Raw genomic sequence first — 19,223 nt, 5'->3', positions numbered from 1 at the left:
TGGTTGATTACTTTTTTGTGGATTCGTCGGGCCTCTTGCTTGTGGCAAGATGGAAATCAATTGAGTCTCTTCTGGTGGATCAAGATATTAAGTCCATTTTTTTGGATGAGCTTAAGAAACATCCATTACTCTTTTCAGAGAAGGATGATGAGCTTATTTGGACCTATTCAAAATCAGGGGAGTACTTGATCAAAGAAGGATATAATTATTTGTCTTTAGATGTCAAGATGGAAGATTTGCCATATAAGTTATTTTGGCATGCTGTTTGTTTGCCCAAAGTGGGGGTGTTTGCTTGGCTGACCGTGCAGGATAGAATTCTTACTGGCATGAGATTGGATAGGCTGGGTATCTCTATTGTTTTCCCTTGTGTTATGTGTGGAGGGTCCCTTGAATCAGTCAATCATCTCTTCCTTCATTGCCCCTTTGCTCATCATTGCTGGTATTGGATATTTAATAAGTTAAATTGGAGCTCTGCTCTTGGCAGGGACCTCAGGTCTCACTTAATGAGTTGGCCTCTGTTATATCCATCTTCATTTTATGCTTGTCTTTGGTTAATTGCTCCTTCTATTCTAATTTGGAAAATTTGGCTTGAGAGGAATAATAGGATTTTTAGGAAACACTCTTCCCCTTTGCAAGATGTGCTCTTCTGTATTGAGAAATCAATTTCTGAGACTGTTTTGGCCTTCATTTACAAAGGTACTAGTCTACACAATACTTTCACACCATGGGACAATTGGGTTACCAAACATTGGTCAGCTTTACAGTCGCTCCCTCTGAGGGGCAATTTCTAAACCGCGACCTTCATTAAATAGAGTAGAGGTGGTCTAGTTGCCTCCTCCGGATTCTAAGTATAAATTGGACTTTGGTGGAGCATCCTGTGGTAACCTTGGCAAATCTACCATTGGTATTGTGGTCTCTGATAACAAGGCTTGTATCATAAAATCACAATGCCAGTGTATTGCTAGTGGGACTAACAATGTGGCCGAACTTCATGCCCTTTCTACAAGACTTGATCTGCTCCTTTCATTACATTTGTTGGATGTTGTTATAGAAGGTGATTCTCAGGTTGTTTTTTACATGGTCACTAATCGCTCATCACACTCCTGGCATCTAAAATATTGGTTGGACAAGATACTTGCTCAACTTGAGCTATTCAATTCCTTCTCTATTGTTCATTGTTATAGGGAAGCTATTAAGGTGCAGACTTCTTGGCCAATAAAGCATTAGATGAAGATATCCAATCTTTGATTGATGTGGATTTTAGTTTTTTACCACCTCACCCGGTTTAATCGATTCTAACATATTTGCAGAAACACGACCTTGTATCTTGATTAGTGATTATATTCAGGCATGCAGTTTAATGTGGTATTGGTGGCCTTTTTGGTCTTCATATCCTCATTACGTCTGCATTATTGTGTGTAATCTCAGTCTGGGTACGGGTTATTGTTTTTGATTCAATTGGTTGGGACTTGTGGTGCGCAAAGCATCTTATAATCATGCTCTGCACAGATTACACACTTCAAATCTGCCCCTTGCTTAACATTGTTGGCATGTGGCTGTGGCTTGGGTTTTTGTTTGTCTAAATCATGATGACTTCACAGGGTTTTTATTTATGCTGATTTTTAATTATTGTGCTTCTATCCAGGTGGCTTGCTTGAAGTTTTAATAATTCATTTCACTTCTTCTCTCGCGGTGGCAGTTTTTGAAGTTATTTCATTTCATGTGAGGGATTTTGTTCGTGTGGCTATCTTGTTTTACTGTTGTCAAGTCTATGTCAATTAATGGCTACGAATATCGTGCAGAAGTTGTCATCATTTTCTCTTAAGGTGGTAGTCTGTGGTTGTTTTTTTGCACGAATGCCATGGGTTTGCTTGAGATGATATTTGTTGTTGTGTCCTTTGGTGGCCAAGCTTGTTCTCTCATAATGGCATTTGCTCTCTTTATATTCTCGTGTTCTCTCTTGGTTTTGCAGTATCTTTTTATGGAGTTTGTGGGTTATCGAATTTTGATTCCTATCAAGCAGTATGACTTGCAAGACTCTCATGTTTTTTATGATGAAAAGGTTGGCCGTCTGTTTTAAGTTTATTCTCTGGATTTCTCTCTGGCTTTTCGCAAGGTTTTGGGAAAACGATGGCTGGTGGAAAATGCAGGTTATTTTCTTGTTGAGATTGCATCTCATTTTCTCACTATTTGTATGGATGTGCTCTTGGATTCTGCTATGGTTAGGGCACTTTTTGATGCATACTTCCATCCCTATTTCTATACTGCTGATGATTTGGATAGTGCATTGTCTTTCTATCATTTTGAATTTGGTAATTTTGAGTATGGTGGTTTCCTACCTCGTTCTTAGTTATTATCTACTGGCTGGCATAGAGAACTTCTTTCAATTATAGGAAATGGCTTGATTTCTAACCTTTATGATGATACTTTGTTTTCCTTGGTAGCTCTATTAGATCATGTATCGCCAGATTGTTTGGCGACAACTGTAAATATATTTTCAGGTATTCACTTTCTCCTGGACTCGATGCACGCAGTAATGTCTTTGCCAACTTCGGTATTGCCTATTCAGATGGTGCCTCCTGCAGTTCTCATTGAAGTTGATACCCCCCTTCCTCTCCTCCGTTGGAAAGCACTAGCTCATGGTATTTGAATTCTTAAATGTAATTCTCTTATCCAGAGAATTTTTTGTACTCATTACAAAGGGTTGGGTTTTTTGTTGCCCAATATGGCAATTATGTAATCTTGGGTGGGCCTCTATCAGGTTTTTATGTATGAGCTAGACCAAAGGTTTTCTTTGTCTGGTTCTTTCCTACCGGTGCTCTTTGAACCAGGTTGTAAAAATTATAATATTAATAAAATTTAGTGGTTTACCACTTTTATCAAAAAAAAAATAAAAAATAGATATTTAATAGTACTTATTATTTTTCTTAATATCACACTATATTTGTTCATAGATCAATTTTAAATATGAAAATATTTAATTTTTTAACTAAAAATAATCAAACTTTTAAAAATATATTATTTTAAAAATTTATAATTTTTGATTGATTTAATTACAAATAAAAGTAAACTTATCAAATTTATTCTACCTATTATAAATATTATGATTGCTTATACCCCACTTTATAGTCCACTTTATAGTGTAAAGTAGGAAATTCATATGATTGTTATACATTTTATAAGCATTGTCAAATCTATGTAGAAGAATTACCATGTATTACCATATAAATTTATATGGTTGTTTATTAAATAAATGTAGCATACTGATGAAAGGAAATTAAAGCCAAAACTTTTGAATGACATGTTAGTTAACACCTAACATGTTAGGTTACTTTATGTTGAAGGTTCCTCTTCTCAATTATATCATTGCACCTTATTCCATGTGCGGACACAAGCTTTCAAATCTTTTTAAAGAACCAATAAAAAACAACTGCAACTATAATTAATTATTATTTATATTTGTTATGAGGAATAATTTCATATAAAACTTAAAGTTTAGACATCAACAAACTTCAACACATTTTGCAACTACCATAAATATTTCACTATCATTTGGTCGTTACCAACAACATTAGAAAATAGCTATAGTACCTAAAACAAAGGGACCTACATTCACTCATGTAATAATATTAACATTATTTTTCTATGTCCTTAATAATATTAATAATGTTTTTTACATGCTCCAAGTTTGAATATAAGCACATGGTCAACCTATTAAGAGAATCATATATAATATAATATAATATGTATATTGTTAAGAATATATATATATATTTTTATGTTTTATGTTTTTTTATAAATATTATAAATGAATATTTGTTATATATAAATTATTTATATTAAATTAATATTGATTTAGTTTTATTTTTTAATTAGATTGATTATAAGTATGCTATAATTTCTTAAGTTTCAAATTTCAAAAATTCAATTATGAACTTGATAATTTTAGGATATGATAATTGTTCATTATAAAGTTCAAATGAGGTGAATATGGTTTATATAAGGATATCATCTTGGGACATTTATGCTTGATTATCACTCTTCAAATATTGTGTATGTCATCTCAATTAGTGTCTATCAGAGTTGAATCTCAATTAACATCAATGCTAGTTGACATTATACCCAGCATTTTTACAATCAATAAAACATGAAATTTATGCTACTCTAACTTTTAAGATAACTTTTTTTTATGCTAGGAACATTAATTAAGCTAACACTAGGCATATTAATTAAGCTAACATAAAATTACTTTATTTTCATAGTTTTTACACCAAAAATGAATTACATAAATTAATCCATCTAATCAATTTGATGTGTTACTATTTTTTTTGTACTTTGTTAAATTTTGTGAAAATTGAAATACTATTGAATTACAAAAAAGAAAGTTTGATAAATAAACCAATTACAAAATATTGAGTTCTTATAGATTGAGATGCAACTTAAAGATACAAACTATATGTACTATAATGGAGGAAATGTGACTCTACAAAAAGAGAACTGTATTCCTTTGAGAACCAATTTCACTTTATACATTCATATATGTCCACCTAGTTAAATTGGTGAAGATATCTTATTATAGATAAGTAAAATAATTTTTCTAACCATAAGAATGGAAAGTGCAGATGATAGAGAGTCTTCGATCCATATTTAAGCATCTCAACCAAGGACACTAGCATGGCATGTGAATGTCTGCATGGAGTGTTGTAGTCTCCTACAAACCAAAATAAAAAAGACTTAGGAAGTGTGGAAAACCAACTTTGTGTTTTAGCTAACATGTAAAACCTAGAAGTTAGAAACACAATAGAATATATTAAATAATAGAGATGAAATAAATATAACATGTACAAACCCTTGTGCATTTAAATGATTCCAATAAACTTGCACACTAGAAGATGAAAAATGTTTGGGGCTATTTGGAGACTTGTCCCAATCAAGTCCCTATTTTGGTGTTTCCACCTAGCATATTAGCGAGCTAGATAAATAGATACAAAAACAAATAGACAAATAAATGATCTATAGACAAGGGATGTGATAAATCCTAGAATGCTCAAAGAGACAAGACAAGTAGAAAGATATTACCAGCAAGGCTTGAAAAATACAAGAGAGTTACAAAGACTATTGTGAAAGCTTGAGATTGTTGTAGCAAGCTAGAGAGAGCCGTGTAAGCTAGACAAAGAGAGAGTTATGAAAGCCAAATTAATGGAAGAGATAACCAAGAGAGTTAGTGAGAGGATTCAAGAGATATTTCTTGGAATGAAAGAATAGATTTAAAAGTGAGAAGAGGAGGGAAAGGAAGGGCTATCGAGTTGTTTCAGAATATTCCAATCAGTTTCCACTAGTTTGGGTAGGTGACAAGCAATGAAACACTCAAAAACAACCTTTTAATGTTAATATGACATAGGACACTAGGCATGGCATACAAATGTCTATGTAGAATGCTAGTGTCGAGACAAATCATGCTAAAAAGCATCAGAAGATGAGAGGAAAACGTGGTTGATGTAAGATTGATGCAAAAGGTAGTTGCTGAAAAGTGTCTTAAGCATCTTGAGAGGGAAAAGGCTGATAAAAAGGCTAAAATGAGCCCACTCAAATCATGGGGGATTCACTCGCTAGGCAATATTATATCACGTGCATTCATATTGGGGTGTTTAATATCTCAAAAATCTTTAACAATATATTGCCTATCTGGTGAAAATAGGGGGGTTTTTTATTCAGGTTATGAAAAATACCATATTTGGTGAAAATAGGGGGAATTTTAATTTAGGCTTTGTATTGGGAGGGGGTGACAAAAAGGGATCTTAGGGAAATATTTTTAAAAATAGGGGGATTCTTTAGTATTCCATGAACGCACGTGCTATAACCTAGGTTCACTAAGTGAAGCCCCCATGACTCAAATGCTAGGGGAATGGACACTATAGTGGATACAAAAGTATAGGTGAAATTGTAAATGTTGGAATCAGGGAACACTGAGAGGGGGGGGGGGGTGAATCTGTGTTCTGCAATTTTTAACTTTGACAATCTATCCTTTAAACCACTTAATGCATATGAAGAAAATTAAAGTGCAGAAACACAAAACAAAGATCAACAACACCATAACACCAAGATTTTTTACGTGGAAACCCAATTAAGGGGAAAACCATGGTGGGATTCAAACCCACAATATTAGTATACTCTGTTAAAAGTATAAAAATATTACATAGGGGGATTGCACATGCATTCAAGCACACTTCCTAGAGCTCACTGCTTAATATTTACAAGAAGGGATACAACCCGGAAAGCTCACTACTTAATATTTACAAGAAGGGATACAACCCGGAAGGCTCACTACCTTACAAATGTTTGTAAGAGATTACAATGAAGTTTGAACTATGAAGTAGCATCAAAAAATGCTTGGATATAGTTCTGGTTAAGCACAAAACATATTATTACTCTGGTATGCAATACTTCTCTATTTTGATATTTTGTGACATACCAGAGCACAAATTTTCACCTTGCGCATGTGAAACTATGCATAATTTCTCATACACACATCCCACACAATCATAAATCTCTAAAATGATCAAATAAACCTATATTATATATCCACATCACCGATTTAGGTCACCACCATGTCGGCTTCAAGAACACGTCATAACAGATGAAACGTGTACACAAGTAAGGTCAAACCTATCCAAAAACAACAGTGGACCAAAAAAAATGTCCACAAGCTTCCCATAGGTCAAATTACCAAACTTGAACACACAACCAATCGCAAAAATGGATCCGCATACTAAACTACCACACATTACCATAGATAACCACTGTTCTAGCCAAAAATATGATTACCGAATCTTCTAGCTTACAAAAAACTTAACACCGAAGGCCACAAACTTGGAATAATGCATGTTACATATCTACAAACTTTCCCCAAAATACACAAAGCATAATACTCAACCAAAATAATCTTCCAACCAAAACACTGTACATTCTGCCAGATACACTGTTCTCACAGGACCTCACTAATACTTGATCAATCTTCATTCAATCTTCTGGAATGATGAAAACATGAACTGCAGATGCTAATTCTAATAAGAGTTTCCATCAATGACAACATCTGAACATACATTGAATGTCTCTTGCCAAAAATCTCCCCCTTTGGCATTGCTGACAACACTTAGTGAAAAATGACTGTGTCGGATCAAAACCAAAATATATATACATTGCAACCAAAAATCTGATCACCAGATTTCAAAGAATAAAAGAATAAAAGAATTAAGGAACTCGCCCTTAGATCAACATTTTTCTCTTCTACACTCCCCCTTTAACATCAATGACAAAGGTAAGATACTGGAAATCAAGGATTGAGGCCAAAAATGCTATACAGTCTTCACAAAAGCTTGAAGATATCTGCATATAGATTCTTCAAAAATTCCAAGTGACTATACCAACCCTTTTGCAGATTCTCAAAAAATGTTATAAACCCACTGAGAAGATAAGATTGCGCTTCTGCGGTCTTGAGATCATTTGGATCATCTGTCTTGAGAGCAATCTTAGCATCTTGAAGAGAATTTAGCATTACATCCAACTTAGGGACAATATGACTCCTGATAAGCCTAAATAATGGCTCTATTTTGATAGATTTTTTATATAATGCTCATGCCTAGGTCTTATGATTAGATGACATTTGGATTATAATACTTTTCTAAGTTGATACATTTTAAGTGCTTTTGAAACTAGTTTAACTTATACCTAAGGATGTCATATAATGGTTTCAAATGATCTATCTATGCAAATATCTAAAATCAATTATAAATATGGTTTACATTATTTCATGTTAGGCATTAGTATATACACATGTATGTTGTGCACATTAATATCATGATGCAGGGGCAACAAAGGTGAAGTAAAAAAAATGGCGGTTCAAAAGAGCATCAAGCATATAACTGCAATGCAGACCCAGTCAGAGAAATACAATAATGATCAAAACCACTTGACCGGTTCTTCAGCAGATTGATTTATGAAACATTTATAACTGTTCCTAGTGGAACTTAGATCTAGGAGTTGAGTCATGCTATATTTTCTCAGCTGCAAGACAGATGTTGTTCATTTGTCCTGCACTGACTTCTTCTTCTTCTCTTGTTAATAAATCTTGTTCACCTATTCCGTAGGAATGTGGTCGATCAGTTAGAAGTTTTATTAAGTTTTCCTATAAATAAAAGGATCTCTCTCCTCTTGGGGATAAGAGAGAACAATCATAGTATTTTGTAATACACAGTCTTCTGGTATTGTTTATGTATTTTCCAGAAAAAAGATGAAATAAAGAGATCAATGTGATTTTGAATGATTAGATAATTGTAATCTGAAGTTCTGAAGATACTCACTCAAGGGGGCCCACTTGGTGAGTAATCCTTTATATGTTCCAATTAGTTTTATACTTCTGTAGTAGGTGATTCCGTAGTTGTCTATTCCTGCAACCATAGGAAATAGTTCTTGTGTCTGTTCCTGCAATCACAACAACAAGGTAGTTCTTGCTGCCCGCTAGAACTTTATCATTTAACAGTAGTTGTTTAAAGAAATTTCCAATTGTAAGATTAAGTATTAGTTCATTTGAGATTTTGTGTGTTTACTTTAAGAAGAATTTCCTTTCCTGTAGTAATATAGAATGGTTGCAATATGAACTTGGTGCACATACAGTGCTGGCCCATTTGAAGTTTATGTCCCTGGTCGATAAGTAAATGAGTCTTTTCCACAAGAAAAGCTATCTATTCAAGGATATTCAATCTCTAAATTGTGTTTTATTACCTAGTTACCATTCTAGTTGTGAGGACCACCATTTTTGGCACCGTTGTCGGGGATGGTGCCAAGCTAAGGACCTATTGTAAACCATTAGTTTTTAAGTTTTCTTAATTAGCTCTTTGAATTTTCTTCATTAATCTACATGAATAGGAGGAGAAGAGATACACTACGAAGATTTCTTCCCTCGCATTTCACTCCAGATATAAGATCAAATCAAGCACCCGAAGTAAACCCATTTGCAGAAACGTATGTGCTAAATAGAGGTGTCTTTAATTTGTCAGAAGGAGACCTAGACTTCCTAAACAAACCCCCTAAACAATTTTTTTACCTCTAGTCATTTATCAGGGACCAATGACAGCAAATCCTCCACCACCGCCTGTAAATCCAACATTTGAGTTTCCTATTCTTGATCAGCATGATAATGCAAATTTGAAAAACATACCAGCCTCTTCACTTCAAAAATTTCATAGATTGGTAATAGAAGATCCATACACCTTTTTGTTTGAATTTGATATCCTTTGCAGAAGTTATGATTATAACACTGATGCTCATAAACTTAAGTTATTCCCTGCTACTTTGAAAGAATTTGCCTTGAGATGGTTTATAAGTTTAGGAAGGGATGTAATCATTACTTGGGAGGAGATGAAGACAAACTTATTGGATAAGTATAAAGACTATTGCAGGGGAATGGACAGACATGGTGATGAAATCTTCAGGATGACAACAAAAGAAGATGAAAGCCTGGAAGACTATTTGGAAAGGTTCTTATTCAGTGTCAGGAAATCCAAGCATAATACTGTAAGTGAAGACTCTATGAAGTTGATTTTTCTAAGGGGAATCAATGATGATTGTGTTGACTCCTTAGATTTAATGGGAGGAGGAGATATTACTCAAGTTGAATGGGATGATATCAGATATATTTGTCAAAAGTACTCAAGAACTGCAACAAAAATTGGAAGACACTATAGGCCTGGTTCTTCAATTGCAAATTCATCTTCAATAGTCTTAAGAATGGAAATAACTCATCTGTTGAAGGATTTTAATGAAGATATAATTAATAATATGGCTACCCAATTGGATACACTACAGGCAAAGAAAAAGAATGAGGAGGCAAAGGCTATGCTTGTTGAATTTTGTCCTCACTATCGACAAAAAAAGAAGGATTGTAGATGCAAACTGTTAGCTAAAATTTATAGCCAATAGAGTTCCCCAGATTTCAAGCCTGTCTATGGAGATGATGAACAACTCTTTTATTTCGCACAACGAAGGCCTTGGCCTCCAAAACAAGGAATGCCACAAGATCCATTATCATTTTCTAATCCTTATATGAACTACAATGCACAAAACAATCAGTGGAAACCTTCATATTCCCAAAATTTTGGAAATTATACTCCTTAGTCTTGGAATAATTCATAAAACCCTTGGCCTAATTATTAGAATTCCTCATCTCAATGGTAGAAGCCACAAGGGAATTGGTCTCCCCCTCAAGGTAACTAGCAACAATCACCACAATGGATGGGAGGACAACAATGGGCAAACCAGTCATCAGGTTTCCTACAGCCACAACAATAGTCCCAACAACCAGCTTTAATGGCACTAGCTCCTAATACCACTCCATCCAAGCCAACCCAACTACCAACTCAGCTGGTGCCAAATCCAAATAACAAACCATAGCAGCAACAAGTCTTTTCAACTGACCCTAATAACTATCCTACATACTCTCTAAATATAAGTGATATTTATTTACGGCCAGGGACAACATTGCCTACTCCATCTCCTCTAGTCATAACAGAGTTATCAATAGAGGAGACTGCTCAAGAAACCTTACCTGATAAAATTGGAAACCCTGAGTAGTTTCAATAGTCTGAAACTCTAGCTACACCTATAAGAACTTTGCCGTTTCCTCAAAGATTGCAGGTAGAAGTGTCTAGGCAGGATGATGATATAACTTTTGGTCTTATTTATCAGCTAAAACATATATGTGTTAAAATTCCACCATTTTAAGCTATTAAAGACATTCCCATATATGAAAAATCTATTAAAGAGGCATGTTTGAAGAAACCTAGGAGGAAGAAAAAAAACCCAAAAATAGTGCATGTAGTAGGACAACTGGCTGATGTTATGTTAGGAAAAATTGATGTTCCTAAATATTCTAACCCAGGTAGCCCTATTGTCAAGGTAGTTATCAATGGTACTCAAATAAAAAATGCCTTGATAGACTTAGGAGCAACCATAAATGTGATGACTAATGATGTCATGCAGCAACTCAACATTACTAGTCTCAGATCAACTCCAATGGTCTTGCATCTTGCTGATAGCTCTACTATTCTGCCTGAAGGGATGGTTGAATATATTGTTGTCACATTAGATTCTTGGGAATATCTTGTTGATTTCATAATCCTCTCTCCTAAGGAAACACTAGGCGGATCTCCAATTATTTTGGGAGGACCACGTCTGGCAACAACTGATGCATATATAGGTTGCAGATAAGGAGATATGACTATTTCAGATGGTATTACTACAAAAACACTTGCACTCTATTCTCTAGCAAAATCACAACTTGATCAAGAATGAGTAATATGTCCAGACATAGGAGAAGAAGTAGAGGAAATTAATTCTATTCAACAACTAATTATGTTATCAAGGGAATCGTTCATAGCACTTTAGGAGGATGATACCATACTCTCTAACATCATAAGAAATCATTATGGAGAAGCTCAACTATCATTTGGTATACCAGTAAGTCCTCTACATACTATTCTTCCATTTGTAGGCTCTTTAAATTCTCCTGCAGCCACAGACATATTTCACACATTGCTACCATGAGAAATTCAAACTTCTTGTCTATTTAAAATATCTAATGTTGAGTCAGTAATTCAAATAGAAGTTACTGCAGGAAGAAATATGAATATCAATAGTCAATTAGCAACAGATCAAAGATTGTCATTAACATAATTACTCAAAGCCCAACAACAAGCTTTCACATGGGATTATCAGGACATGAAAGGATTAAATGCTACATTGTGTACCCATAGGATTTATATAAGAGAAGATTGTAAACCAATTAGATAGCCTCAGCGAAGGATTAATCCTGCTTTAAGAGAAAAAGTTAAAGAGGAACTAAAAAAGTTGCTTCATGTAGGATTCATCTACCCTATTTCAGACAGTCAATGGGTTTCTCCTCTAGTTATAGTTCCAAAGAAAGGAGGAAAATGGAGAGTTTGCGTGGACTATAGGGAGCTCAACACTACTACCAAGAAGGATCACTTCCCACTTCCATTTATAGATCAAGTGTTAGACTCTGTAGCAGGTAAGCAATACTTTTCATTTTTGGATGGGTTTAGTGGTTTTAATTAGATTAGAATAGCTCCAGAAGATCAGGAAAAGACTGCATTTACCTGCCCTTGGGGCACATATGCCTATTCAGTCCTTCCTTTTGGTTTATGTAATGCTCCTGCAACCTTTCAAAGGGTTGTCCTCAGTATATTTTTAGCCATATCCCATGATTGTATAGAAATTTACATGGATGAATTTACTACTTATGGAACTACATTTAAGAAGGCATTACAAAATCTAACCAAAGTGTTGCAGTGGTGTGAAGATCACAATTTATCCCTAAATAGTGAAAAATGTTTTATGATGATGCAAGAAGGGATAGTGTTGGGGCATATAATTTCTCAAACAGGTATTCAAGTAGATCTAGCTAAAATTGAAGTAATACTTTCTCTTCCTGCCCCTATCAAACAAAAGGATGTAAGAAGTTTTTTAGGCCATGCAAGGTACTATAGGAGATTTATCAAGGAATTTAGTCAAATAGCAGGGCCATTGTATTCCTTATTGACAAAGGATGCTGAGTTTGAATGGACAGTTGAATGCGCAGAAGCATTTTCTAAACTAAAAGGAGCCCTAAGCCAGGCCCTTGTTCTTAAAGGACCTGATTGGTCAATTCCTTTCCACATTCATATTGATGCATCCGATTTTGCAATAGGAGCAGTTTTGGGGCAGAAGCAAGGAGTTTTGGAAAATGCAATTTATTACATCAGTAAAAATTTACAAGGACCAGAACTGAATTGCATTGTTACTGAAAAGGAAATGTTTGTTGTCATCTATGCCCTAGATAAGTTCAAACACTATATATCTGGATATCAAATCTTTGTACATACTGATCATGCAGCCATCAAGTACCTCATGAACAAAAGCTCCATTATAGGTAGGTTGGCAAGATGGATGTTGTTAATGCAAGAATTTGATATTACTATCATTGATAAACTAGGAAAAGCAAATGTAGTGGCAACTTTTCTATCAAGGATTCAAACACCAGACAATAATGAGGTCATTAATGATTCTTTTCCAGATGAGCATATGTTTTCCATCATTTTAAATAGTCCATGGTATGCTGACATAGCCAACTACCTAGCAGCTAACAAGATACCCCCACATTTCTCACCTAAAGAGAAAATACTGCTGGTAGAAAATACTTTTAACTTCTGATGGATAGCAGATTGATTATTTTATACAGGGCCTAATCAAGTTATGAGGCGCTGTGTAAGGGAAGATGAGACATATGATATAGTTCATGCCTATCATGATGAGCCTTGTGGAGGTCACTTTGCATCCAAAAGAACAACTCTCAAGATATTAACTACAGGATACTATTGGCCAACCTTGCACAAGGATACAGTTAAATACACTAGGAAGTTACACCATTTGACAAATGGGGCCTAGAATTTGTTGGACCAATTGATCCACCATCAAATGGTTGCTCCTACATTCTTGTTTGTACTGACTATGTTACTAAATGGGTAGAAGTTAAAGCCTTCAAGCATGCCAGAGATAATAAGGTAGCATAATTTTTATATGAATATTTTTTCACTCTGTATGGAGTTCCTTGAGAAATAGTAACAGATCAAGGTGTTGTTCTAAAAAATGAGCAAACCAAGTTCACCTGTAATCTATCTATGAAATAGCCAACTTCATGCAATGAATAACTTCAGGACTTGGACAACATAAAAAGGATTTGAATCCTTCTACTCTTCAAGCTCTACAAAACCTAGGTGGGTGTACCTTTGATGCATTGACTCAGACCCATTACACACATATGATAGCATCAATAAAAGTAGATAGATCTCATAAGGCTTAAACAACTAGGAGGTTACTGCAGATGGGCTAGATCTACATTGACATATCAAATAAGTTTAAGCATGAGATAGGTGGAACAAACTAAAACTACAAACATAAAAGTAAATGGATATTTGATTTTTAAGAAAACTGAGAATCCCCAGAATCTGCAAGAGCATTGCCTTATCCAAGGGGAACAGAGTCATACATCAAACTGTAAATGAGAACCTCTACTGCAAGTCCATCTTCATATTGAAATATTCCCACATTAATACCTTGCATAAATGCATTACTTAGCTCATCCACAAAATCATCAGATCTTGAAAATATATTCCATTATTTATGATTGATTACATAATTTAAATTCTTCCTTGAAGAATACCCACAAACAATCACAACAATCTCCTTGAGATGAAAAATTCTAGCCTCCTTGAGGATTTAATTTGTAACAAAGAAATATATATCTAGATACAATTCTGTGTGAATTTATGCATGCCTTACATACATAAGAACCTGCAACAAAAACACCTACAACAAGAAGATATACTCCATTACTTGAAAAAAGACATTATATTACAAACTTGGAAAGAACTCAGACTTGGAAACCAAGATTAAGGAGCCTTGCTCACAAAATCCTAGAACCCCTACAAAATGAGAAGACCTCAGAATAAGAAGGAAGAGAGGATAATTTGAGATTTCATCTCTGACAATGGCAACTGCCAAGTCTTTCAACATTAATTGCTCACACACTTGGCCTGCAGAAAATCTTCTCTTTCTGAGTAAAAAAATATATTATGAGATTCCGAGGTAACTGCCCCAAAAATATTTTCCATGGGTTACACCTGACTATAGAAATGGATTCATCAGATTGACAACTTTCCAATTATATATAATAATTATATATTCGGGCAAAAGATAATCCCTCAGTCATCAATCCCTCTGCAGGTCAGTCATTGATTTCTCTATTTTCACTATAATCTGAAACTATATTTTTAACTTTGAATTTCCCATGTAGATCTCTGCCACATGTCACCTCTGGATTGGCTCATGATTCCCTTTGGAATCCACTTATCATTCCACTAGACCTGCCACTGGATTTGGGCCTGCCTTGGTTCGTTCGATATTATTCTTTCAACCAAACTTCCTCCCTCGGCGAGTCGTTCACAAGTCTCATCGATTCTGCAGTTTCATTGATACTTTTTACCCTATCGGCGAGACTAGTTCTGATTTCTTCGATATAATTTATATCGATGGAACTGGTGCCTTTTGTAAGTCCCTTTAGAGATCCATCGAAGCCAAGGTCTATTCGATAGGTCACTCTTTGGTTTGTCTGTGCATCCAACTAGCCACCATCTAGGCACCACCTGTCCGCAACCTATTGTGAGGGTATTAATTTTGGGCACTTCACAACCATGGTACAATGATAGTCATGGATAGCCCTATAATTTCACTCCACCATTGATCTTCCTCGGATCTACCATTGGATCTCAGCGATCTGCTCGAACTTTAACTCACCCCCTTTTCTGCACGTGCTTTGTCACCAAGTCGCGGTGAGTATTCGACGAGCATTTTTCTATCATGGTATAGTGACCACCGTTGGATCATCTGTGATCATCATCCGATTTTCCCAACTTTCTCAACCTTTAGCCTCTTCTTGCCAGCCTATCACAAAATTTGGATGCATTGAAATGCGCGTGCGCGGGGGCCCACTGACGCTGAGCTTCCACTTGCCAAAAACCCTTAAGCTTTGACACTTAATATGCGTGGTGCTTTGTATTTAAATATTAAAACTCTCCTCCCCACCACCAATGTGGGATAAATGGTTCTGCCTAGCATTTTGTTTCTTTTGTAAACCCAATTTGGCACCCAAGTAAAAATGCCTTACACAGGCTGATTGCATTTGTTTTGAGGTTTCTTTTACCTTCCATCTGCCATGTAGGGGATTTGGCAATACACTTGCCAAATGAATTTTCCTGAAGGTTTTAATAGCCATGCCATACCACGGGCAAGGAGAATGCAGATGTCTTGTTTTAAATGGCCCTCTCAAATTTGCCAAATTTTTATAAGTCCCAACACAAGGGGCACAATTCACTTCCACTCCGATCACAACCCTGGTTATGAATACAATATCAAGCATAGAAAATCCACTCCTTATCATTCATAGGCTAATGGCCAAATAGAGATTACTAATAGGGAGCTTGAATCTATATTGACCAAAATAGTAGCACTCAATAAAAAAGATTGGTCTAGCAGATTGTTTGAAGTTGTATGGGCTTATAGAACCACCTGGAAAACTACAACAGGGTTTACACCATTTGAAATGGTATATGGGACAAAAGAAATGATTCCTATAGAGTTTGAACATAAAACTTTGAGAACAGTTGTTTCCTTAGATATGACTCTTTCTGTAGCACAAGAAAGGCTCCTGCAGCTTAATGCTTTAGATGAAATAAGGAAGTCTGCCCTGCAGCATATAGAATCTATTCAAAACTAGTGCATGAAGTGGCATGATCTCTATATCAAAGATAAATCATTTAAGCTAGGTGATTGGGCTCTTCTCTATGATTCCACGTATAAAGATGATTTTGGAAAATTATAGACACGATGGTTAGTATCTTATGAGATAGTTGAAATATTTTCTAATGGTGATGTCAGATTATCTACAATAGATCCTGTTAAGTTTAAATTGTTAGTTAATGGTCATCGGCTGTGCTTATACCATAAACCTCTGAGCAAAGATGAATTTCTATGATAGTTATCCACTGTCATGCATGCCGAGATTCCTGCAACAACTATTGATGGCTTTGCCATCACCACTCCACCTTAATATCTTTACCGCATGATCATAATAAATACTTCCACATTTGGTGGAAGTACTTTTCTGCATAATAAATATTCCATTCTGTATTCACTCATTTCTTTCTTTTCACTCCATCCATTTCCGCATCATTTTCCATGCATGGTGGCTCAATATCTTCAAGATGTACTCATTCTCGCGTGATGTCAGGTATGCTCGTGTGTATTTATTTTTGTTGCATGTATATAATTAAACCATATTAACTCTAATTATGATATTTTACATACTGTCCTTTCTCGGTCCTCTTCCGCATGTGTGGACACCTGTCAAACCTTAGGTTGGGGGGGGAAGTACACTGATAATTACTCTAGCAGATGATTTTGATGTCCTCTCGGATGTCATTTATTTTTCAAAATTCTAGTTTTTTGTGATCTCTTTCATTCTACTTGTTTATCTGCTTAGAGTTATTTTTAGATTGCAGCTAGGTTCCAACCAAGTAAAGGCACATTAAGTATATTATAGTGCAAAACTTGGTGCAGAAACTGAGTAGATTTATGCTATTATAGAGTTGAAAGTGTTACCACTGCAATGGGTGGTCCACCTATTCGACATGAGCTGACAGTCCATGAAGTTCTTCTTCAGGACTAGGATTGTGAACCAATATTTCGTAATAGTGGATGGTTGGATTATTTTTTGAAGCTGATAGAGTTTATTGAAGAAATTGCAAGGGAATTTACCTGCACACATTCAAATGGAGAAGCTCAGGTAAAAGGTTTGAGAGTGGTGGTTACAGAGGAATGAATAGCAGAGGTAACTGGGTTACCAACAGATGGGGAGAAGTACTCAGAATCCAAGGATGCGCGTAGTGCAAGAGTAGAATTTACATGTCTAGGAGAACACCATTAGTAGTAAATAGACAAGGAACTAGGAGAGAATCCCTTTCACCTGAATGGAAAGCAGTGGCATTGCATGTTCTAAAGTATTTAACCTATGAAGGAAGGTTCTCATGTCTGCATTCCCATCACGTCAATCTCCTAAGTCATCTATGCCACTGAAGAAGGATGAATGTTCCAAGCCTATTATACAACCTTCTTTCCATAAGTGCAACAAAGATCTAGAAAGGTAGGACTCACTCCATTTCTCATCATTGCCAAATTAAGCTATTAGTTGAAAAATCTTTGAGAGATGTTTCTCCAATGATTTGGAATGAATTTGTTGAAACTAAAATGTTTAGAATAGAGAACATGGTTATAGAGGAGCCACTTCCATCTCAGGAACAAGAAAAGCTTGAAAAACCTGGTTCCCCTCTTGAACCCTCATCCTCTTTGATATCATCATAACAAAATATTCCTATAGCAGAGGAACCCTTACCCGAAGAAGCTACAGTAGGGGTTCCTTCTCAAAGTCTAAGAAAAACTAGGGCTGCCACATGTAAGGAAAAGGGGAAAGAAAAACAAGTTGACATAGAACATAAGAAAGAGAAAAGTAAAAATGAGAATTTAACCCCTCCCACGACCAAGAAAAGAAAAGTTGTAAGACCGGTTCTTCCAGTAATTAATGAAGTGGTTGAAGAATTGGCTACAGGAAGTAGTCTTGCAGTCGAGAAGGGAAAATCTTGAAGTAGTGTTAGGCTTCACAAAAAACTTAAAAGCCAAGACCAATCCATAGAGCCAAATATTACAATTCTAATTGACTCCCTCGAACGAGAACAACACAGTCCACTTCATAATGATATCCCTCCTTCTCCACCAAATGAACCTCAAAGAGAACATGAAGAGGAAGAACTGCAAAATATGGAGGAAGAGAAGAAACTGCAACTTCAGAAAGAAGGGGAACTCTAGGATATTGAGCAGCCTCAGAAAGAAGTAGGTTTTTGAAAGACTAGACAACTTTGCATCTATTGTAGAGTAGGTTATTAAAGCAGGGAGAAAAGTAGAAAAGAAGAAACCTAGGGCACTTGCTCATAGGCCACCTAATTCCCTTACTAGTCATGCAGTGGGACTTGTTCTTTATGAGGATTGGGAACTCGAAAAGGTAAAAATGCAAATCATAATTGACTGGAAGAAGAAAGTTATTAAGCAAAACAATGAGGAAATAATCCAGCTTAAAACTAAGGTGGAAACAGTAGCCACCATGGTACCACAACTGATGCAATGTCGAGCTCCTCCTCGTGTTTACTCTCTATATTTAAGAGAACAACACATCAGTTTCCAAATGATGAGAATTGTAAGAGATTTAAGTCCCTCATTACAAACACCATAAGAATTCTATAGTGCTTATCAGACATCTCCTACAACAATAAAAAATCTACTCTATGAACTTTATGTACATAACTATGTTGTTCCTAATGATGTTGATTGGAACCCTCTTCTTTACATTGGAGATATCCAATTGAGAGCTCTTATGTCATGAATGCAGAATGAAATATCAAGGGGAGAGAAGTTTCAAGTGCATCACAAGGAAGAACTTGAGCTTTCATTTCCCTTAAGGGATGAATCAAGGGAACCTAGATGACTTTACTTTGATTGGCAAA

This window comes from Cryptomeria japonica, chromosome 5 (genome assembly GCF_030272615.1).
Source record: "Cryptomeria japonica chromosome 5, Sugi_1.0, whole genome shotgun sequence".
Lineage (NCBI taxonomy): Eukaryota > Viridiplantae > Streptophyta > Pinopsida > Cupressales > Cupressaceae > Cryptomeria > Cryptomeria japonica.
Note: the sequence above shows the minus strand (reverse complement) of the source record.